The sequence below is a fragment of the Dermacentor variabilis genome, chromosome 9 (genome assembly GCF_050947875.1).
Source record: "Dermacentor variabilis isolate Ectoservices chromosome 9, ASM5094787v1, whole genome shotgun sequence".
Lineage (NCBI taxonomy): Eukaryota > Metazoa > Arthropoda > Arachnida > Ixodida > Ixodidae > Dermacentor > Dermacentor variabilis.
In genome coordinates this window covers 81049843-81074531 of record NC_134576.1, presented here as the reverse complement: position 1 = coordinate 81074531, position 24689 = coordinate 81049843, and the positions used below count along the sequence as shown (strand labels likewise).

Sequence of the window (24689 nt, the reverse complement as noted above, 5' to 3'; positions counted from 1 at the left end):
AGGTGGACAGTGTTTTAAAATACATAGTACATTTCTAAATTATTTCCACTTAGATGCAATAATACAAGATTAGGGCTTGCTGTAGCATGTGAGTATGCAAATTAGCAAATATGGTTTAATAAATTAGCCATACTCTGGTTACTAAAAGAACACAGGCAGTCATGTAAAAGATCAAGTTAAATATCACACTGTTAACATTTGCCAGCAAACGGTCGTATCAAACATTATAAATATACTGAAAAAGGTGCTTTCTTGGGATAGTTGTCAATTAATGAGAAAAAATTACGTACAGCGTGAATTACAAGGTCTGCGAGAGACGACAGACTGCGCTGACTTCCAATAATATTTTATTGCGTTGCCACATTGTGTGTATGTATACAAGAGCGGGCATGCGCAGAAAATCAGTCACAAGGGGCGTCTAACAGCAAGTCATTGTACTAAGCACGTGGTCACCTGAAAAAAAAAAAACAATTTCTATCATGAAATACAATACTTCACTAGGGTCAGCGTGATAGAGGGGGCACTAACGCACACACTACCCAGTTTTCTGGTGAAATTTGCTTCTATAATTTCCCGGATGACCTGTGTCTCGCAAAAACTTCCGTATCTTCGAAGAGGGGCACGCAGCCAGTTCCAGGGCAATGGATGCCGAAGTGGCCTTGAACAGTGTTATGGACGTTATAGTGCACTCTTAAACGATCATTTAGGCACCCGCCTGTCCATCCAACGTATTTAATGCCTCAAAATAGGGGAATATGGTAAACCAAATTCGTTGCGCGTATCTCAAAACATTTTCTGTGCCCGACAGCAAGAACTCTGACGCGATCCAGGCGCGTTTACACACTTACAGAGCTTTGCAGCTTTTCCGGGGTTGAGAAAAGGACTGTGATTCCTGGAGGTTGCCGAATCTTTTTTAGCCTATCGGAGACATCATGCACATACGGTGGCACTGCGAACCGATGTCTTTCAACCGGCTGGTTCCTTGACTGAGCAGGCTCATCACAGTTTGTGCCCCTCAGAAGCTGTTCCGCTATGGCTGAAATTAAGGCCAAAGGGTAGTCAACTCTAGAAAGGCGATCAACCTGTGCAGCAAGACTATGTTGCATCTCGTGTGAGCAAGATTTATTGAGGCTGTTAAGGATGCAAAACTTTTAATACCTCATTTAACGAGGTTTGAGTGTGCAGAGTTAAAGGGCAAGAGTGACTTCTTACTTCTCGGTTCGAAGCACCAGCCTCAGATCTACAAAGCGCGAGGAATCATCAATGGGGACCTCATGCGCTAGTTGTAGAGGCTTTCTTAAACATCTCCAAGACTCCCGAAGCAGCAGGCTCGAAAGCGTGATCAGTGCAATCAATAAATACCAGGTAGCCATTTACAAACCTGCACACTTTGACAGGAGATGCACTAGGTGACCTTCAATATCGAAATCATGAGCTAGATAAATATCACATAGTTGCGGCGTGAGGCATGATCCTATACAAACACCATTTATTTGTATATTGTGAAGGATCATGCTTGGCGCCGCCACTGATATTTATCTAGCTAATCATGATTGAAACATTCAAGGTCACCTGGATGCGTCTCATGTTGTCAAAGTGTGCAGGTTTGTGGACGACTACTTCGTATTTATTGATTGCACTGATCACGCTTTAGAGCCTGCTGCTTTGGGAGACTTGGAGATCTTTAAGAGCTGCAGCCTCTAGAACTAACAAATGAGGTCCCCATTGATTCTTTGCGCTTTCTAGATCTCAGGCAGTGCCTTGAAAACAAACAGGTGTGCTAGTACTTTGAACCGAGAAGTAAGAAGTCACTCTTGCCCTTTAACTCTGCACATTCAAAGCTTGTTAAACGAGGTATTGTGAAGTTTTGCCTCATTAACAGCCTCAATAAATCTTGCTTACATGAAATGCAAGATAGTATAGCTGCACAGGTTGATCACCTTTCTTGGGTTGGCTACCCTTTGGCCTTAATTTCAGCCATAGCGGAACAGCTTCTGAAGGGCACAAAACGTGATGAGCACAGTCAAGGAACCAGCCGGTTGGAAGACACAGGTTCGCAGTGCTACCGTATGTGCATGATGTCTCCGATAGGCTAAAAAAGGATTCGGCAACCTCCAGGAATCCCAGTCCTTTTCTCAGCCCCGGAAAAGCTGGCAAAGCTCTGTAAGCATGCAAACGCGCCTAAATCGCGTCAAGAGTTCTTGCTCTGTCAGGCACAGAAAAGATTTTGCGATATGTGCACCGAATGTGGTTTACCATATTCCCCTGTTTTGAGGCAGTAAATACGTTGGACGGACAGGCAGGTGCCTAAATGATCGTTTAAGAGTGCACTATAACGTCCATAACACTGTTCAAGGCCACTTGGACATTCATTGCCGGGACTGCCGCTGCATGCCCCTCTTTGAAGATACGCAAGTTCTAGCGAGACACAGCTCACCCGGTACATTATTGAAGCTGATTGCACCAGGAAATTGGGTAGTGTGTGCGTTAGTTCCCCCTCTATCACGCTGACCCCTAGTGAAGTCTTGTATCTCCACAGATAGAGATTGTGATTTTTTTTTCGTGACCATGTTCTTAGTACATTTACTTGCTGTTAGAACACCCCTTGTGACTGCCTTTCATTTTCTGCGCCCCCCATGACCCCTCTTGTGTATAAACACACTATGTGGCAACGCAATAAAATATTGTTGGAAGTCAGCGCAGTGTATGTCATCTCTCGCAGTCCTTGTCCTTCCCACTGTACATCATTTTTTATTCTGCACAGTGAATATTAATTGATTCAAAATTAGAAAAATATACTACACATCTGAGCTGCAAAAATGCAATTGATGCAGCAAATGACGTTTAGCTTGCCAAAAGAAAAAAATGTTCACGGTTAACCACGAGGTGCAGGGACTCCATTCTCTGAGCATCTTGACCAATAAATGCAGCGCATGGCATTGCTGGAATCTTGCGTCCTGCATTAGCAAAATAAGAAGAGAATCATGAGAGTTCAGTCTGTGCAATTACACATGTACACTGTGGAAAATTTGATAAGGCAACAAGCTCCTGAAAGTAACAAACTTAATTAATGTGACTGGGAACAATGCACAGCTCAAGCAACTGGGCAAGACAGGTGAAAGGTAGGAGAAATTTTTATTTTGCAAATTTAGGAATTGCATTTACTGTGAACACTAAACCACTATGTCACTTTGAATACGAGGCACATACAGCAGCAAAAGCAAATAAATTTACAGTAGCCTTTTCACCATAGAAAATAAGAGTGAACTAAATTTAATGACACTACCAATGACATCTCTCAACAGACATTTGTCCAAGAGTGTGTATGTGACCTTAATATAAATTGACATGAAATCTGCAATATATCCCTGCATTACACTTTATAAGTACTGCAGCTGAGAACCTTACGGGATATGGCACATTAAGACTGACATGCACAAGACATTAAAAATGGCTGTTTTTACACAACATTATTACACTAGGAGACGAAGAGTAGTTTTACAGAGAGTGCACACAAAATGAAAATGAGCGAACCCCCACTGGCATTCTCATTTGCCCTGCAATATCTGCATCCGGCCCAACAATCTCCAACTCTCCAATGCAGTTTATTAGACCATTTCTGTATACTGAAATTTATTGTGTATTTCTTATTTAATAATTTAGTAAGAACTGACATTTCGGCATACTTTACTTGAAAATTTAGCATGGGTTAACTATTTTCCTTAGAGCAGGCCCCTTTCTTTCAATGGGTTAGCTTGGCGATATGGTGACAAGTAGTATTCCCAAAGATCATAAGTTTAAATAAACTTATGACCTTTGGGAATTGTATATAAGTGTTCATATTCAATGAACCTCACAGCCACAACCATTTCTCATCCTGTGTTGCCACTACCCGCATGAGTCGCTATGGTTGCAAATTGGCTACCCACCCTCTCCCGCCTAAAAGTACGTTTTTCCACATGGAAAATCACCACAGCATTGCATTTGATTGAATGAGTCCTTCTGTGCAAGTTTTTTTTTCTTGTCTTGTAATGGCTAGGTTCAACATGGTCAAGTTGTCTGAAAACTGCCAAGCCCAAACCAATACTTTGTGTAGATTCAAAATTATGAAACATTTATTTTTCAAGACTTGTCCCAAATTAAGCATGAGGCAGATTTTCATGATGCAAATGAGGAAAGGTTGTGCTTAGTGACAATGATAGGCCTACTATATCATGCAAAACTGTGTGAAATGACATATGCTTGCAATATTCATGAGCAGCTAGCTCAGTACAAGAAATAGGCGCAATGCCTGCGGAAATGTTTTTTAACACCCATGAGAGGTCCTAGTTTCTTGTAATTTCTTCAAATCCCTTGCAGTCTAGATTGCAATCCGGCGCATTTTGATATTGTATTTGAAATAAAAACAGCTGAAATTTTAAGGTTTTGAGAATTATACGGGATTAAATTAAAGGTAGCAGAGTAATGCAACGAGCAAATAACAAGCTCATTGCATAGAGTAAAGAAATATTCCTTTCCTGCAAAAACATTGGTAGCAGGAAGGTCATACGAAATTAGCACTGAATGCACAATAAAGAATATCATGCTGGAATGCTCCAGTCTGTGAATATTCTTGCACAAAGAAAATCGTAATTATGAAAGGCCATCAAGAAAATGCAAGTGTATGCTTTGGATCAGCAGTCATACCTGCAGTATGCAGTACAATCGGCAATATTTAAAAACACACACAACTGCACATAATATCAAGCTTAGGCCGCCAAGGAGCCTCAGAGTTTTAAATTATAACTTGACTTACTATATTAAACTTCACACCTATATCTACTTACAATGTTGTCTTCCCAACTGCTTCCTAGAAGACATCAACCATCTATCTGCCTGAAGGCGAACGCAAGTGGCTTGCTCTTGATGGAGGGCACTAAGGCTGGGCATTGTGAAATTGCTGCTATCATCTGCATGACCTGCGAGAAACAACGCTCTAAGTTCAAGATAAACAACTGCTAATAGAATGAAAGACAAGATCACTGGCAATGAGCCTCGCTTTGATTTGCACGAGAAAAGCAAAAAATGTGGACTTTGTGCTGCTTACTGAAAAAGAAGCAAGCTTCCTTCCAGATGTTGCAGTCATGCATTAACATTGTCACACAGCTGCACGTTTGTATGCTTATATGCTGCTGTTGCTACACTGCCAGCATGCTTTGCATAGCTTATTATTTCAAGTTATATTGATCATTGTGTTTTCTTCCCAATTTTTGGCAAATAGCACCAGCAAAGAAGTAGCTCACTTACACACACACTCCCTTGTGAGGAGCGAATTGACATACACGCACGCATGCATGCGCGCGCGCGCACACACACACACGCACACACAACAAACACACAAGCCTCTGCCACATTAGCAGCTTCCCACGCTTGACACACTGCATTTTTTATCCTTTGACACTCCTACTGCTAAGGCATAAAAAAGCCTTCGTGTGACTAACCCCAAACTCCTCAACCTACACTTCCAGCTTCAACACTTTCTCGAGAGCCAGTACAAGCCTTCCAGCTTCCCCAGTTCTCCAAACTGTAGTTACGCATTTCAATAGGGCTATAGGCGACAGCTCTCGAAGGGCATGCAAACTACCAGGAAAGACCTAAAGCTTGCATATGATACCTCTAAAGCACAACAACAACACTCCAAATTTTCAAAATTCATTGGAGCTCCTGAGGACAATTGCTATAAACGTAGGACGTCTCGAATAACCTGCTGTTCACAATTTCAGCGGTTGTCTGTATCAACGGAAATGTGGGCTAATGGGAAATTCACGTCTTTAAGATCAGAATTTGTGTAATGGTGAAACACACTACCAGATTTCTTATTCATTTATTTATGCTCTGGATGTAACGTTCCCTTTAGAATAACAATCAAGGATATCAATTCATCAGGGCAGAGGAGGGAAAAAGGAGGAAGCGTATACCTGACGCCTTCCCACTGATCCTCCTGAGAAACGGCGCCTCATACAGCAGTTGTCCAGGTTGGCTTGAAATCAAACTCGGGTTTCAGGCGGCAACACTCGCTGCACCAAATTGGAAGAGTTTCATTGCGAGTAAAACTCTACCGGCCTTATGCAATACATATGCACGCACACAAAACGCACTTGCGCGCACACAAATATACGCACTCTCAAAGCGCAGACACAAAAGCACGCACGCGCACATTGATAAACACAAACAAGCACACATACATGCAGGCAGGCACGCTATCACGTGCACGCACACACAGCGACCCACACAGAAACAAGCTCACAAAACACGTACGCACTAGACACACGCAAGCACGCCGGCCCATACAAACCGGCATGTACAGCACGCGCGCGCGCGCGCGCGCGCGCGCGCACACACACACACACGCACGCACACAAAGCGAGCTGAGCGCACGCGCACACACGAATCGAGCCGAGCGCGAGCACGCACACACGCACAGACAAAACGAGCCGAAAACATGCTAAAGGCGCCCGGCAAGCAGCAACAGCAGCACGCGACTGCATCAGGGAGAACCAATACCGCGCCAGTTCTTTCGAAAGGTGGCAAAGTCAGTCGTCCTTTTTCTACGCGACGCAAAAGTGGTCGACCACATTACAAGAAGCCACGCTGAACGCACAAAAGAATCACATCTACGAACGTTCAAGCGCTGAGAAACAAAGCGTAACTATGCAGGCGCACCGCGCCCGATATAAGAAGGGGCGCGATGGTAGTTAACTTGCCCTACTAGGAGTGCAGCTGCTCTTGCTCTTACATTAGTGAATTATGCTACGAGATCACAGTAAGAAACTTCTAGAGCGAACAAAAACACGTAACCCACCAAAGAAATACCAAATAAATGGGCGTTTCCCTGAAAATTCCCATTATGGCAGTACTACCGACCGCCGACACAGGGCACATTGCAACTGCTCGTCTCAGCGTCCGTGGATCCATCTTCCAGTGCGTACGAACGCTTTGCTTTGAAGTGGAGCACGAGTAACACACAAAGCGCGGGCCACACCTTTTTCTACACCGCGCACAAAACTAATCACACGTGTAAAATTATTTCGCACAGCGCGAGACGCGAACGCATTTCATATAGCGAGAGAATGCAATAATGGCGTAGCTTCCGCCTTCCCGTCCTGCCACGCGCCGAAGTGACGGCATGTGACTGTACAGCGTCCTCCCGTCACTTCCGGTCGCTTTTCATTGGGCAGGGGGCGGCCGCGCAAATTGAACGTTTATTCTGACAGGTTTGCTTGCTCGTATGGCCGCCTGTTTGCTGCTCATAGAATTTCTCACTACATTACCTAGAGGGGAATCTGGCGCTGCTGCGCTGTGGTATGCATGGGAATGCCGGTATATTGTGGATTCGGATTGGCATCGTTCTCGCAGAGACAGGACACCTTGAAGACGCGCTTGGCAAGTACCGTTCCGTCTGTCACAATGATTCATTTTCTACTAGAACAGCACGTAAAAAGCTGTTTAAGCTTTATTATTACGCGAAAACATGTTTTGTTTAACTATGAGAACTTGTTATTCTGTGTACGACTACATGTTACGTAAAAAGTATCAGCGGGCCGCTAAAGTTGGAGGACAGACGACAAGGTTCGCGCCCGCTTTGAAACAGTTGGTCGTCTGTTCTTGCATTTCTTCGCTTGGTCATGCATCGTGGGTGAGTAAAGATGTAATATGCGTGAATGGAAACATTTTATGAAGATTTTACTTTGAGAACGCGTTATTTGCGTAGCCATATCCACGTTTTAGACGAAGCCTCTTACAACACCAGCCAACACGAGCCTCGCAGACACATATACCGCGATTCCATGACGGCACGGTGCCCCCTTAAGAAACTCCCATAGACGGTGGCGCCAGATTACCCTCTAGGTGTTATAGTGAGAAACTCTATGTTGTTGCTGCTTCGTTCTGGTTCCCAACTTGAGCGGTGAGGCGGGTAGTTGTTACTACGTTTTGTGCCGAGCATTTTTTTTTGGGGGGGGGGCGCAGTCTGTGCTGCATGACTAAGGGTACAGTACAAAAATGGGGACCGTGAGCGAGACGATCGGCGCTCTTCTGCTGGTGCGATTAGATTATTTGCTGCGTCCGAACGAAGGAACCTTGCGAGCTCACAGCGTAGTTACAGCGATATCCTGGCTCGATAAAGACCCTCACATCTTGGTCGTGCGACAGCGACGCGTAAGCATTCATGAGGCGACTAAAGAATGTGTTTGTAAGAGCGTATGCTGTGGATAAGCAATTACAGCTTTGACGACACCAGCCCCTAATATATAGGCTGAGCCTTACAAACTGTGTCCGAGGATGCGCTTAGAAAGCAGACCAGCAGCTTAGTAAAACTCTGAATAACTTAGGCAAGGTACGTGGAGATTCGGATTTGAGAACTTCCAGCGTGATCTCGCCGCTTTAAATGTCTTCGTTATGGCTTCACCAAGCAAATTGTGCGTTGATGCCATTGTACAGCAGAGGCTCGTCTAACAGCACGTCCCTGTTTGTTCAGCAATGTATCCACACAGCCTCTTTAATTTCGCCACTTTTTGTTGGGCTTTTAAGGACACCGAAACATTCGTGCAGAATTGTGCAGGTTGCTCGCGCGTTTTCATTCTGCTATTGCAGTTTGTCTTAGAAGTGTTTAATTGCATGATAATATAATTGTGAGCACAAAATATAGTGATAATTAAATTGTAAGTGAAAGTGCGTACATTTTCTCAATGATACATTTTGGAGTGGCTGTCATGCCAGTAACATCAGAATCCTAGAAAAAGATGGGCAGTCACTTAGGAACTTAATGACTTCATGGATGTACACTTGCAATTACCACGTGACCGTGATACGTCCTACATTGTCACGTGTCCTTTACAATTCTACCTTCATCTGCCGCAATCCACCTTGCTACAGTTTGTACGAACCTTAACCGAATTTATTCCACCCTAATACACATTATTGACCCATAATTGCTCATAATTAACGTTGTTCTATTTACTACCTTCTGTATCACTACTGACGTCATACAAGACGCTGATGACGTCACATTTTATTGCTTTATTTTACATACTTTCAAGGCCTAGTAGATACAACAGAAAGAAGGGATGAAAGTATACAATATTTGCAGTGCAGGGTAAGAATAGAAAATCAAACTGTAAGACACTTTGAACAGCGATGTTGAATTAGTGGTGTCACAAATTGAGACTGTGGAGGCGGAAAGGCGGTTCCATTCAGTGGCTGTTCTTGGCAAAAAGGAAGAATTGCACATGAATTTTGTGTTGATGGTCCATGCTAGACGAGATATAACTTGGTGGGGTGAAAATATTTTAAGAGAAGGGTTGAAGTACCATATTCTATGAAAAATACAGAGAAGAAGGTACCTACGACGTAACCAAAGGTCAGATTGACCTATTGTTCTTTTCATGGACGTGACGCTAGAATGACGTAAATAATTTGAGAGAATAAAAGTCGGCGCGGTTCTGAATGCTTTCAAGGGAAATGACAACATTGGCATGAGCAGGGTCCCGTATGGATGGTTGTTGCGGAGAACGCCATCTTTCCTACCTGAAAGTCCATAAAATGCTTTCGCATTAAAAATGCAACACATACACGCCTTGCTCAATGCGTGGACGTGTACACGTTACTTAGGTTTATGCATCAATGCGTTCAACACCCTTCAGTCGCTGATTTAACACCCTTCTTCTAGCAAAGTCGCACCTTATGTGTGGTATACACCCTTGTGATAGGGTGTTTTGACCGAAAAGGGCGCTAAGAGGGTGTGGACGTGGGTGTAAATGCAGAAAGCACCCATCCCAACACCCATAAGGGTGTAAAAATGTTTAGTGTGTAGGTAGAGTCGTATATTAAACGAGCAAAAATCCCCTCATTTCCTCTTTCGCACCCGCTCTTACTCGCGTATGCGCGCAAACGTCCGTCGTCTCCGCAAATTCACACCCCGCTGTACTTACTATAGCAATTGGAAATACGCGTGCGGGTTCTCTTGCTCTCACGTTTGCCAGCGCACATGTTATATGCAGAATGTATACGCCGTATGGATATTAAGCGGCCGCTTCTCCTTACGCAAAATGGCATCAAGGCATCTAGCACGCCGTAGTGATGTGAATTTATGTTAAAAGGCTATTACATTTTGCGTTTGTCTTGTTCTTTATTCGAACATTGGGAATGGTGCATGATATACGTGGCCTCAAAATGCCCACTGCGCCAGTATCGGAGGCAGCCCTTGGGCCGATACTGTTTTCCTCAAGATCGCGAGATGGAGGCCTGACTGATTATTTAAGCTCATATTATAATAGTACAAAGCCTCTAAAAAGATGTGCCAGTGGTAGTAATATTTTTCTTGCCGTGGGAGGGGGCAGGGCGAAAATCCACAACCTGTTTAAAATATTTGATTCAATAACTCGATATTATCTAATAATAAAACTTGACTAATAAAACGGGCACCTCGGTTAGCCCGCTTTCTTCTCTATATATTCTGGATAGGTTTATTACAAGTGGAATTGAAAATATAAATATTTGCGCTTCAGAATATCAGAGAGTCGTTTCAGAGGACGTCGCAGGGGAGGGTTCTGCGATTATTTCTGCCATCCATGGGGCGTTACATGCACATAAATGACGCTCAACGCTTTTTTTTCACTCGGCACCCATCAGACTGCATCAATTCTCGCGTACGTAATGCGCATACATGTTAAAGAGACTGTCTACCGTTTTTCAAGGACCTTCTATCTTATAGCACAATAGAAATCCCTCCATTTGGAGTGTCTCAATGTGCAATGTTTTCTGCGGTAAGTGAGTAGAAATTTTTACAATAGAATTTTTGTATCTCCATAGCTTCCCCTTAAAAGTGTGTACGGATAGCGGCGATAGTAATTATTGGACGCGATGGCAATCTCAGAGACCACGTGTCGATGCATTACTCCAATCACTGTGGCTCCATTCATTTTCACAAGCGGTGGAAATTTCCGACATGCGTAACATGAAACATGAAAGAAATACCTCTCTCGTGTTAAGTTAGCAGGACAAGATGAAATTCAAGTTCAGGCAATTGATACAATATTGCATCTAAGTAAGAAAACTCTTCCTGCACAATTTTTTGTTACGTGACGGTGCAGTGGTTCCATACACTTTTTCACTGTCGAGCGACGTCACATGCATGTGATGCTTGCACCACTTTCACAGCCAAATTAAAGATAATATATCTTGTTTATCAGATACGAGCATGCTCGTGTCCCTCTATATAACGCGCAATCTTCTCTATTCTCACTACAATCTAAACACATGTTCCGAGTGCCACTGTTTGTTTAAATGATCTCTAGAATGCAGCGGCCGGGAATTGTTCCAACTACCCCGTCTCCTTCTCAGTAAGAAGTCGCTGGTGCGATTCCTAGAGCCCCCAGAACGCTGCATAGCTGTTAAGTCAAAATGGGGGGTCTTCATTTTCGCGTTCGGACTGAGTTTCCCATCATACGTTGCGTAAGGTTTAGTGAAATTGCCCAATCGACTGTTTAGACCGAATGAAGTTCATGGTATATTAAAACGTGTATGTGTGTTGACTCCGAAAAAAACACCGTGCCATAGATTGTTTTGGGATCTTGCCAATTTGAAATAATGTTGCTAATTATAATTTTCAAATGTGATACCTGCGTTTTGTGAATTCTAACGCTTTTTTTATTCAAGGAGCAACATAAAAAATTGGTTCTGTAAATACACATTAGATCGATCTTGTGTCAGATGTCGCACTGTGTTAAACGAGTTGTCTATGCAGCGTCTTCTAGTGAAATATTTAAAACTAACAATGTCTCTTTAGTCGATTACTTGTCCCGCTTTCTCCTTAACTTGTGGCACGCCAGTGCCATGACCACACCACTCCACACAAGGCGCAACATTTTTACTCCCGCCTTGCTATTCTGGACTATGTCTGCACTGTATGCCTTCCATATTGCAGAGACACAAGCGACTGCAAATGGTGAAGAATGCAGTTGTTGGCTTCCTCCTGAGCTTACTCGACGACTCGATCCGGCTCGCCATCGTCAAGTTCAGCAGGGTGGCAGAGGTGCAGCACCCGATGACGGCTGTGAATAAAGCAACCGTGGGAGGCTTTCGCGTTGCTGTGAACAACATGTCAACGGCAGGCGGCACCTGTTTTGGTTGCGCTCTGGAGAAGGCGCTTGAGGTACGCTATATCGTGAAAATTTTATTACCAACCCTTTAAAAAAGCATCTGTATTGTCGCGCTGTCCTGGTTGTGAAGAATCAGAACTAGGAATGTCGCAAAACAAACCTTTTTTCTCGGGCAATCTTGTGCGTACAAACGCAAGTTGAACCCCCGTGCTCGCCACAAGCGTTGCGTTCATCGCCGAAATTTGATGTGCGGGTCAAACGCATCGGTAATAAATAAGTGGCTTGTATACATCCCAGCGTATTTGTCGGTGCACTGCTAATGTTTGCTGTGCTTTGCCTTGGAATTGCGCAGATAATTTTCTTGCCGCCTCTGTGCAACCTTATTCTGATGCTCGGCATGTGGTTTATCATACTAGGTTTCTCTATGTTTGGTTTTGCACGGCAGCCATCCCCCCCTCCCCTTCCCCTTTTGTAGCAATGACGCTGCACGCTTATCGAGAGGATGGTTTGAAAAATAAATTGTGCGTTTAAAGAAAAACGAGTCAGATATAATTTAATGGAGGCGGTTATGGGGCGCTGTATGAACCTTCTAAATTGCCGTCCCAGATTTGAGCAGTCAGTTATATTATGTAATAGTTGCAGTAAGAAAAAGAGTGTGTCTGCGGAAAAAATGAGTTATTCGAAACACACGTGCATGGCGGCATTTGTTCAAGAAACATAAGTATTACTTCAACATACTTGAGTGTGAGTGCTCCGATATTCAAGGATGGGTGTGCCTGTGCAGACGCTGTGTCCCTCATGTGAGAGCTTATCATCCTTGTGTAATCTCTAGCTGCTTTTATGTTCATCCACCCATTATTTTGTTTCTCACTTAAAGAAATTGTTTTTCATTCACAGAGAAAGGGGGAAATCTGAGCTTAAATCGGTATTTACAGTACACGAGCCTTTCGGCGCGCTACACGAATACGATAAGAGAATGATTGTACATAGAAATGGGCAGAAAGCTTTTACCTGATGTGGCAATATATTTTTATTTGCTGTGCCGCCAAATGATCTAGGTCCAAGACCGATACAATATTCCGGCAAGGGTACAACTTAAATATAAGTAGAACCTCGTTCATACGTTTTCGGGAAAAACCGCGAGAAAAAATGTACTTACCGGGTAAACGTACAATCCGAATAACAAAAAAAAATTGACAGACTCAACTTTTGTTGACATCTACATAATGCGAAGCCTAGCGCGGATTGTTACGGCACGAGACGCCGACACGCGTCGAGCTGGTGATGCTCCTGAGGCCTGAGACGCGTTTTGTTGTTTTGTTCTTGCGCGGTATTTTAAGAGGGCGAGGGGGATTCTAAACAAAATCGCGCTGGTGGGTGACACCGGTTGCCGGTGACGCGAAGCGTGATGCCCACATCACGTGGCCTGCAGCAGGGAAGGGCGCTGCGTTCGGATTATCGCCTACTAAAAGCGTGCAGTACGCTAGTAATGACACTACGCACCACGCGCTGCAAAATAGCCAGGTGAATATGCTTATTGCAATAGGTTTGGCGGTGATAGCTGTGAATTCGGCGTGTGACGACCCACGCGGAGATTCGCTTTGACCGGAATAAGGAACTGCGCGCGCCGTAGTTTTCCAGTGAGACAGGCGGCTATATACCGTGCTCGATCACCTGCGCAGCTAGCGCCTTTTCTTGTTCACGTGGGATCTAGCGGCCGGAAAACGTATTATACGATCGCCGTTTGGCGATGCACTAAACGTCGGTGCCGAAAATGTGTGTTTTCCGGGAACGTATGATCCTGCAAAAAATGAGCGTAACTCTGTTATGTAATTTTATGTGCTCTCGAATGTGAACGTTGGCGCCGGAAGAACGAACGTAGCGGAAATGTATCAACCAGGTTCTACTGTATCATCAGTGTCATTACGAATGGTATTATTACATCCCTAGTATATTGATTCCATCTTTCTTGTGTGCAGGTGCTGCGTTCTGTTGACGAGACTCCAGAGGGCGCAGTTATAGTGGCTTTGACCGACGGCTCAGAGAATGAACACCCCTACATTGACGACGTCTTGCCGCAACTCTTAGAGGAAAAGGTCCAAGTTCTGGCTATGGCAATAGGAGACAAGGCTGAAGACAAGCTTGAGAAAACTGCTACAGCAACAAAAGGGAAGACCTTCTTTTTTCCAGACATCCATGGGAACACGCCGAAGGCCTACATCGAAGCTACCGAAAGTCCAGAGCACGGGCACACTAGACAGCGTTTGGTCAGTACCCTGTTATCGCAGAGTAGACCATAGATATATACTTAATTGCAGCTCCTGTTGCTTCAACGCCTTCGTGCATTGTTTTCGCCTTATCGAAATCAAAAGGTACATCGAGTTTCAGAAATTTCCATAAAGTCCATAGAGGTCATAAAGGTCGACAGGTCCATAGAGCCGCTTTATATTTTACCTTTGACTGATATTTGCACTTTCACCCAAAGAGGAAACACAGCAAGTGAGAAAAAAGGCTTAGCGTTGCGCTCGAGCTCCTCGGACGGAGTGTTAACAATACACAGCGATGACACATTGTCTTGTCACGCTATAAGGAACCATTGCTGCGAAGCAGAAACGTCGCCCTTGCGTCCAACAGGCATGTCTATACTCTTCGCATGCATAACGTCTATATAAAGTGCACTTCCTGACAATTTTATGCGACTATAAATTATTATAAGTTACTGAGCAATCTTAGCTCAAGTAATCTTCAATAAAGGGCAATAACCTCACAATATTCTGCACCTATAAATACATGTTACATACTAATCTTTAATAAAGGGGCCCATTCTCACAAACTTGTGCACCTATATATTAAAATGCACATGGTAATATTTATAGGTAAGCTTCAGAACAGGCGCAACTAACCCATTTTACCTTCGCGGTTGCTGTAGCGGATTTATAATCGTAGCCTTTCGTATTGGCATAACACCTTGCAATTCCTCCCCCGCGTATCCTTCCATGCTTGCCCATGAATTGCAGCCATTGCTCCTTCGGCCATCCGTTAAACATGCCACAACGCACTAGCGTAGCTCACTGAGAAATACTTTATAAGACTAACATGTGAATAGACTAACCGAATTTAAACAACTTTCAGTTATCAATTACTCTCTTCTGATAAGGTAGGCATCTACGGTACTTAGTCTAAACTTCTTTGCTGCGTTGTAGCAGCATTTTGGTCAGGACTAAAACACTACTATAACACAGCAGGGAAGTTACGACTAACTGCCGTAAAAGCGTATGTTATCAGACAAATCTGTTTTTGGGCACTGCGAACTGAAATTGTTGCGTTTCGGCCGATATATTTAAATATCAATTTTCGAAGGTGCTGTTGATAGAGTTACTCTAGTGCATTGTGGTGAAATGCGACGTATGGACGACGAAGCAATGTCGAAATTTCGTAGGCATGTCCCGAAGGACGCTGCAGAGGACTAGATGCATTTATGAAATGTGCTTATACTGAAAGGGACAAAAACACGTCCAGGAATTCTGGACTTTATCCTTCGGAACTCACAGCAACGCACAAGCGTAACTCAATGGGAATTTTTTTTTTCAAAATTATATTTCAGAATATCGGGAGAGGGTCAAAAAGCTTCAACTGACTACAACAACAGAGTAGCCCGTTCTAACAACATATGTATTTTGGCACTTAGAACATTGGGGGTGCGTTAACGCAGGCAAAGCAGGTCAGGTAGAGCAGGTGAAGTCCCACTACAGGAGGAAATGGTTTTGCACCATCCCGCCAGAGGGCACATTGACTTGAAGAAGCGCCAAATTTGAACCGTAAAGCGGTTTATTCCAGTTGGCATTGAGAAGGTAATGGTAGAGGGAGTGTTATGCAGCCTATTAGCACGTGCAGGTTTTTGAGAAGCAGCCGAGATGGTACAGAGTGGTTATGTGTGTGCATGTCTTGAGCGTGCCTTGGTAGGGTTCTATGCGCGTGTGCGCTCTGTGTATGAGTGTGTGGGCGTGTGTCTCCGTATTTGCGTTTGCATGCGCGCGAGTGCGTGCATGGGTGTGTAAGCGTTCGCGGTGCGTGTGCGTGCCTGCGTGTGCGGGCGCGTGTGCGCGCGCTTGCCGTGCACGCGTGGGCGCGTGTGAACGTGTACGCGTGCCAACGTGTTTTGGAACTTTAGCATGCACGATTGCGAAAAAATGTGTGCGTGTTTGTGTGCGCATGGGTGCCTGTGTGTGCGTGTAGTGTGTGCGTGCGTGCGTGTGTGTGTGTGTGTGTGTGTGTGTGTGTGTGTGTGTGTGTGTGTGTGTGTGTGTGTGTGTGTGTGTGTGTGTGTATGACGGATGGAGAGAGAGTACATGCGCGTGACGGAGAGTGCGCCTCTATGCGGGGGAGACAGAGAGAGTGCGTGTGTGCGAGGGAGAGAGAGCTTGTGCATGCGCGAGGGAGAGACAGACTGTGCGTGTGTGTCCGTGCGAAGCGAGCGTGTGTGCGCGGGCTAGTGCCTCCGTATTTGCGTATGCTTGCATGCGAGTGCGTGTATGCATGTGTAAGCGTTCGCGGCGTGTGTGCGTGCCTGCATCTGCGTATTAGTGCATAAGTGTGAGCGCTTGCGTGTTTGCGGCGCATGCATGGCGACGTGTGAATGTGCACGTGAGCGACCGTGCGTGTTCGTCTTTCAGCATGCATGCCTGCGGGCAAAAGTGTGCGTGTTTGTGTGCGCATGGATATCTGTGCGTGTGATGGAGAGAGCGTGTGAGTGCTTGTGAGGAAGAGAGTGTGTGCTCGTGCGAGGGAGAGACAGTGCGTGTGTGTGCGTGCGAGGGTGTGTGTGTTTTCAGGTGTGAGCGAATATTTTCCTCCTTACACCTGCTCTTGGAAACAAAGGCAATGCGGAGACCATTAAAAGCCGTGTTTAAATTTTCCAGACAAGAACAAATGACACTGCATTTGTAGCATTATCTCTTTGTTAAAGCGAAATCAACAAAAAAAAGCGCCTGTGACGTCAGTATTGCCGCTCTTGGCTGGCACAGCCTCGTAACAAGCTGCCAATCAGTTCAACTTCTTTATCTTGCTTCCGTCGGTGGCAGCTCAACGTCCTGAGGGCAATGACGCGCTAAATCTGCACTATCATTTAATTGTGTATCGTTTCTGTGACCAAGGAAGCTTTCGGCAGCGCACGTTCGTTGCTACATTGAAATTTCTACTTAAAACGACTTGGCTTCGGAAAAACGATGTAAATAAATATCGACAGTCGTCTGGCCGCAAGTAACATGCTCACGGAGCTGTGCCATTCATGACAATATCTCGAAAGGCTGGAAGCGGTCAGGTCGATGTTACGCACGATCTTTTTCCGCATCAGTTAGGCTTTCAGAGAACGCCTAATTGCAAAATTTGTTCTTAGCTCTTACAGAAGCATGATTAATAAGCATATATTCGCTCAACTACACAATGTGAAAGACAGGCTCGAAACTACGGATTTGCTTTAGCCACCCAAAATCAATTATTTGAAAGATAACATACCTTCGTAAATTACGCACACAACTGCTCAACTTTCTCCGTATCCGGAGGTTACCATCTGAACACTCGAATGACAACAATTATTTCAGGATGATTTACATTGATCTATTTCTTAAAATTTGGTGCGGCTAAAATGACCGCCTGTATATTGATGGTGCAGTAGGCAGCTAATAAAGCGAATATTTGGACAGGTTTTATTGACGCAATTCAAGTTGAAGAACTTAGAACACATGCCCTCAACCGTGCACCTCTCTCTTTACAATGTATTATCCTACATTGTACATTAAACGCCTCAGCCCCACGGTACATCAAAAAGGTGTGCGGGAGCATTATTTGCTTTCCCTAATAGCTTTCTGAGCGTTCGTGGCATCAGGCTTGGTTTCCTCGCGCCATCAAGAATGGAGGAGCACACACCTAGGGGCCCATGCAGGTTTCCTACTTCCACTCCTGGGTCAGCGTAAGATTACAGACAGACAGACAGACAGACAGACAGACAGACAGACAGACAGACAGACAGACAGACGGACGGACGGACGGACGGACGGACGGACGGGCGGACGGACGGACGGACGGGCGGGCGGGCGAAAAACACCCGTGTACTTAGGTTTAGGCGCACATTAAAGAACCGCAGGTGGTCGAAATTTCCGGAGTCCTCCATTACGGCGTGCCTCATAATCAGAAAGTGGTTTCGACACGTAAAACCCCATAATTTAATTTTTTTTACTCGTAAGGGGAGAGGTGCACCGACTGTGGGGTAGTTTGTGCCGTACGAACGAAAGACAGAATTATAATATCCACTGTCTATATATTGTCACGTGGTGGGGACGTTAAGAACACAGTAGCAATACTGTGAAAGACAAAACTAACTTTTATTGCGCGAACCTGTGCCCACAAAAACAGGCTACCCTTATAGCACAACGACAGCGGCGAACACGGTCGGCGATCGTCGAAAATCTGATCAGCCGGTCAAGCGCGTCGGCTTTTACACAGCAATCGTCGAATTTTCCAGACTTAGTGTTCGGACCCGGGTGCCTCTCACAAAGGCGGCGAAACGTGGTTGCCCGATAAAGATAAGTACACGTGTCAATATATTCAGGCACACCCAACTGTGGTATCAAGAAGTTCGTGGCCACGCACTTTGCACTGTTTAGCCACGATGACACTGCCCTTATGATCAACATTGGAGACTTCAATGTGGGCATTTGAAAACCAGACAAGAAATGGTTCACTGAGCTTGTGCAAGAAGAATTTGGTTTGAAGTGCTAGACCAATCGAAGTAACTCAGTTAAGTAACAACGGTCGTGCACAAGTTCTACTTTGGCCAAGGTTCTGTCTAAGGTTGTAACCGGGCCGACCCGTATATCTCACAGTAATCACAAGGCTATCGTCACTGCCACCAAATAGTGAAAATAATTATATGACCCCTTGTCTAATCCTGTGGGATGTGGTACAGCTTAGCTGTTCATCCATCTTCACGGAGTCGAATGGCTCCCAATGTATTTTTTTTCTTTTTGCATCGGTTTCACTTTCGGAAAGTGATAATGGTATAAAGGCAGTGCCATTAGTTCTTGTCTCTGTGGATATAAATAGGATTCAAGTAAACTCTATATCCGCGCCATGCTTGCTTAGTGTCTGTGGTGTTGGGCTGCTAAGAACGAGGCCGCGGGATCAAATTCCAGCCACGGCGGCAGCATTTCGATGGGGGCGGAATGCGAAAACACCCGTGTGCTTAGATTTAGGTGCAAGTTAAAGAGCCCCAAGTGGTCGAGATTATTTCGGAGTCTCCCACTACGGTGTGCCTCATAATCAGATTGTGAGTTTGACACGTAGAAAGCCGGTAATTTTAACGTAGATATTTCATTTGTATCCGAGAATAGGTGCAACTAACGAAATGCTAGCTTCTTACACACACCTATACACACAAACAGCTTTTCACCACTCTCTCTCCCTCTCAAGCATACAGACGTACAGATAACTGGCATCTTCGCCTCCACGCACATTTACACACGCCCACGCATGTAAACACACAGGAAAATGTGCGCACGCACGCACGCGCGCAAACTAAAATGCACGCATACACAAATGCGCGTATGCTCGTAGACGCATAAACGCGCTCTTGCGCACGCAGATTCAAATACGGAGACACAAGCACGGGCGAACACAAACTCAAGTACACGCGCATGCACACTCAAGATGTGTACATGCATATACACTCCCTCTCCCTCCCTGCTCCCTCTCAAGACGCTACTGCGTGCACAGTGAATCACACTTGCTCTGCAATTACAGTTCCAGCGCGAGCTCTAATAAAACACCTTACGGTTTAAATTTTGTGCTTCTTGAAGTCAATAGGGCTATGTTTTATCTACACTGGCTACAAGAGTGTCGTTAGTGTAGGAAGCCGCCATCTTTTACTTGGCGTAGAATAGTTTAGCTCCGCCTACCTACCTGCCCTGACCCTCCTGAGGAAGTTCCCAGCAGGACCTGCTTCGCTGAGCACATTGGATTCGCCCCACAAGTCATGACCAGCGTCCTGCTTTATACAGCTAAACCTTAGCCTTATGCTGACTGTGTTGTCTCCTCCCGCGGAAGTCCTGCTCGTTCATCACTTTGCTCTTCCGCAAACCGTCGTTAGTATCACCAACAACTCTATCAGCCTTCAAATCGTCAACTTCGGAATCGGTCACCACGTCCTACCACAAGGCATAGCCTTAGGTACGCTGTCTTCCTCTCAAGTTTGCCTATTTTCAGCCTCGGCTGCTTACATTACGTCGTCTTCCGTTGACTTTTCTTTCCCGGCTGTCCTTCCTCAGCTCACAAACGTTATTGCTCGCGGACTTCCGCCTCACCACATGAACTAGCTGCTCTCCGCGTTGAGCGACATTTCTGACCTTGGCTGCCCTTTAGGCCAGACCTCTCTCACGACACACCATAGTGACATGGCTGACGCACAGCCTATTCACAGGCCACCATCCCGTCGGTCCTTGCAAGAACGACAAGTCATTCAAACGGAGGTCGAGAAGATTCTTTCTCGATGAATCGTTGAACCATCATCCAGTCCTTCGGCGTCCCCTGTCGTTCTAGTTAAGAAGGACGCCAGCTGATGCTTCTGCTTGAAATACCGGCACCTCAAAAAAATCACCAAAAGACGTTTATCCGCTATCACGCGTTGGTCACGCCCTTGACTGCCTCCATGGTGCGAAATACTTTTCTTCCATCGACCTTGGTTCCGGTTTCTGGCAGACTGCGTCGACGACAAGGACTGAGAGAAAACCGCCTTTATAACACCCGATGGCCTATACAAGTTCAAATTTATATCATTCGGCTTATGTAATGCTCCATTTACTTTTGAATGCATGATGGACACACTTCTCCATAACCTCAAGTGGTTCTTGCCGTGCAGAAGTTTCCCGTGCCAACATGCGCTAAAGATGTCCGGAGCTTCGTGGGCCTGTTCTCGTATTTCCGCTGCTTCATGCCCAATTTTTCAGAGGTCACCCGTCCTCTGCTCTTCTGAAGGCAGATGCTTCGTTTTCTTGGGGACCTGAAAAAGCAACTGCCTTCTCGAAGCTTATCTCTCTCCCTACATCTCCATTTCTTCTTGCGCACTTCGACCAGACTGCTCCAAGAGAGGTCCGCACTCATGCGAGTGGTCATGGAATCGGTGCCATTTTTTGCCAACGTCAGCGACGCCACGACCCCGTGATTGCCTGCGCCAGCCGTCTGCTTTCTCCAGCTGAGCGGAATTATTTCATTACTGAACGTGAGTGCCTTGCACTTCTCTTGGCAGTGGCGAAATCTCACCCTCACCTATGTGGTCGGCCTTTTAGACTCACCACAGACCACCATGCGCTCTGCTGGCTTTCATCCCTCAAGGACCCTACCGATCGCCTAGGTCACTGGGCGCTACGCCTAGAGAAATACTCGTACACAAGTTGCTTACAAGTCCGACCGTATTACCAAGGTGCCGACTGCTTGTACTGCTACCCAGACGATGTTCCTACGACCTATGCTTTTGCTCTGTATTTTCTCTATATGCTTAGCTGACCTTGCTGCCGAACAGTGCCAAGATCCAAGCATACGTAGCATCATGGAAAAGTTCCCATACAGGTTATGTGATCCTTCTCTTGGTATGTTCCTACTCAAGGACGGCACTTTATATCGGCGTAGCATGTACCCCAGTGGATGTAAGATGGTGCTGGTTATTCCACGTCATGTTCGCACCACCATTCCGTCCAAGCTGCACGATCTACTAACTTTTGGTCACCTGGGGGAATCAATACATACGACCGCATCCGCCGATGATTCTTTCGGCCTGGTAAGTACCGACCTGACTGCCATTACGTCGCTTCTTGTGAGTTATGTCAATGCCAGAAGAACCCATCTGAGCTCGCTGTTGGTTTACTCCTACCTCTTGGCGTTCATACCGAACCCTTGTATCGCGTTAGTGTAGATCTCTTGGCGCCTTTCCCGAGATCGTACTGATGCAACAAGTGTATTGCCGTCGCAACAGATTATACAACGTGGTTCGCCTTCACCAGAGCCCTACGAACAGACGCAGCCTACTTTCTGTTGCGCAACGTCATTGTTCGCAACGGCACTCCTCGTCAACTTCTTACCTGACAGGAGTCGCTCCTTCCTCTTTACAGTTGTGGGCGACTTCCCTCGTGCTTATTCTACCAAGCACCAATTTACTAATGCATGCCATCCGCAGACGAATGGTCTTACTGATCGGCCTGATCGAATAATAAAAGACATGCTCTTCATATATGTTTCTGATGACCATCCTGACAGGGATAATGCTGTCCCATTTGTGTTATTCGCGTACAATTCCTCCCGCCATGACACTGCACATTACTCGCCATTTTTGTTTGTTGTGCGGCTGAGATCCAGTATTGCTTTTTAATACAATATTGCCGTGTCTCAGTATACAAGCAATGTCCTTGCTCGACCCAAGAAACACGCCAAGTTGCTCCCGGTCGCCTTTGTGCTTCTCTGAACAAGAGCATAAGCATTTGTGACAGTAGTCGCCGGGACGCAGATTATATTCCCGGGGATCTCGTCCCTCTGTGATCTCCCACCCGCCTTTTTGGCATCTCGGAGAAACTGATATCCCGCTACTCCGGCGCTTACCGGGTCCTCTGTCAAGTAACCTACGTAACCTACGATATTGCTACGGAACAGCCGCCACAGTGTGGCTGCACTGAGGAGGAGGAAGACGACGTGGGCTTGCTTGATAAAGCGTCGCCATTTTGGCCTTCCATTAGCGCCTCTGTAAATAGAGTGTATATAGCATTGTGCTTCAGCTACACGTAGCATTAATTTGGTGGAGGTGGACGTTCCCCGTACCCATCATGGAGCTTCGCAGCGGTCGCAACGGCGACAGTGCAACTTCGGCTCCTGCAGGCGGCACTTCATCTACACAACCGTCTCCGCCTGCAGCCCCGACCTACGTCACCGTTTCCGCCCCTCGGGATCCTCGTGTTTTCAACGGAGTCTGCAGTCCTGATGTTGACGACTGGCTCCGCTTATACGAACGTGTCAGCACCAGTCACAGGTCGGATCCGACTATTATGCTTGCGAACGTCCTTTTTTACCTCGACGGAGCTCCACTTGCATTGTTCCAGACCCACGAAGAGGAGATCTCGAGCTGGGATCTCTTCGAAGACAAGCTCCGCGACCTTTTTGGCAATCCGTTTGGTGGACAAGTCAATGCCACGAAAGCCCTTTCCACACGTGTACAGACCTCGACCGAGTCCTACGTGTCGTACATTCTCGACGTCTTGGCCCTTTGTGCCAAGGCTGACCCGACCATGTCTGAGGACGATGAGGTTAATCACGTCCTCAAAGGCGTTGCTGACGACACCTTCAATTTACTGGTGTTTACGAACGTCACCAGCATCGATACGATGCTCAAGTAGTGCCACCGTCTCTATCATGCTAAAAGCCGCCGGGTATCCCAGCACATCATGCGACTTCCCAACACAGCTGCTACGTCATCCTGTGAGGACCTCTTCCGCCAGCTGTCGCGATGTGACAACTTGACCCGCATCATTCGTCGTGAGGTTGAAGCGGCACAACCGGCGGCCACTTCATTCCCGTCACCTGATCATCCTTCGGTGACAATCTCCTTGATCCAGGCCGTCATCTGTCAATAGTTGTCCAATGTCGGCCTGCACTCCTTTCGTTCCGTATGTTCGGAACCTCTCTCTCCACGCACGGCCCCACCGCGCCCTTTTTACTCTTATGGACAGCGCACCCCCTGCGAATGGCGAACCGTGGACGACAAGCCGATCTGTTTTAACTGCCGCCGCATGGACATGTCGCTCGCCACTGCCGCAGCCGCTGGACTTCTCCGACACGCTATTCTCCTAATTACCACCCTCGTCCTTCTAGTGCATCCTTTTCCTTCGCCCCTTCTATGCCCGCTCCATCATCTGACCCTGCGACGCCTTTGACACGACCCCGCTACTCCCGCTCGCCTCCTCCCTCCCGTCGTCAATCTCGCTCGCCCCCGTCTCGCCGTGCTCCTTCTTCGACCTACTCGCCGCACCCTCGACCGGAAAACTAGACAGTGCAGCTTCTGGAGGTGAAGCTGCAATGACGACATTAGCACGAAATCCTCGCTTCACATTACCCACGAACAAGAATCTTTTGGACGTCCTCATCGACAATGTTCCTGTGTGCGCGTTGATTGACACCGGGGCGCATGTGTCCATTATGAGTGCTGCTTTCGCCGTCGGCTCAAGAAAGTTCTGACACCCGCCCCGAACCGAGTCTTACAAGTCGCCGACGGAGGGACTGTCGCTATTGTTGGCATGTGCTCTGCCCCGCTCACCATTGCTCACAGACACACCGCCGTTCTCTTCACCGTCATCGAGCATTGCCCTCACGAACTCTTTCTCGGTCTGGATTTCCTTGGCAATCATTGTGCCCTCATTGACTGTTCGGGCGGCTCCCTTCGACTTGACTTGCCTCTTCTTGCCGACCCTGTGGACCCGCCTCCAAGCCGTTTGAGCTGCTAGGATTTTATTCGCCTACCAC

At 46.3% G+C, this 24689-nt stretch overlaps 1 long non-coding RNA gene across 1 annotated transcript; it reads right to left on the bottom strand.

The window, feature by feature from the left end:
- Positions 1-2611: 2611 nt before the first annotated feature.
- Positions 2612-6065, bottom strand: LOC142558072 (uncharacterized). Its single transcript, XR_012822945.1, has 3 exons — positions 5958-6065; positions 4827-4958; positions 2612-2957 (listed from the first exon to the last, which is right to left on the bottom strand). It is a non-coding gene; the product is annotated as an uncharacterized LOC142558072 (long non-coding RNA).
- Positions 6066-24689: the final 18624 nt, after the last annotated feature.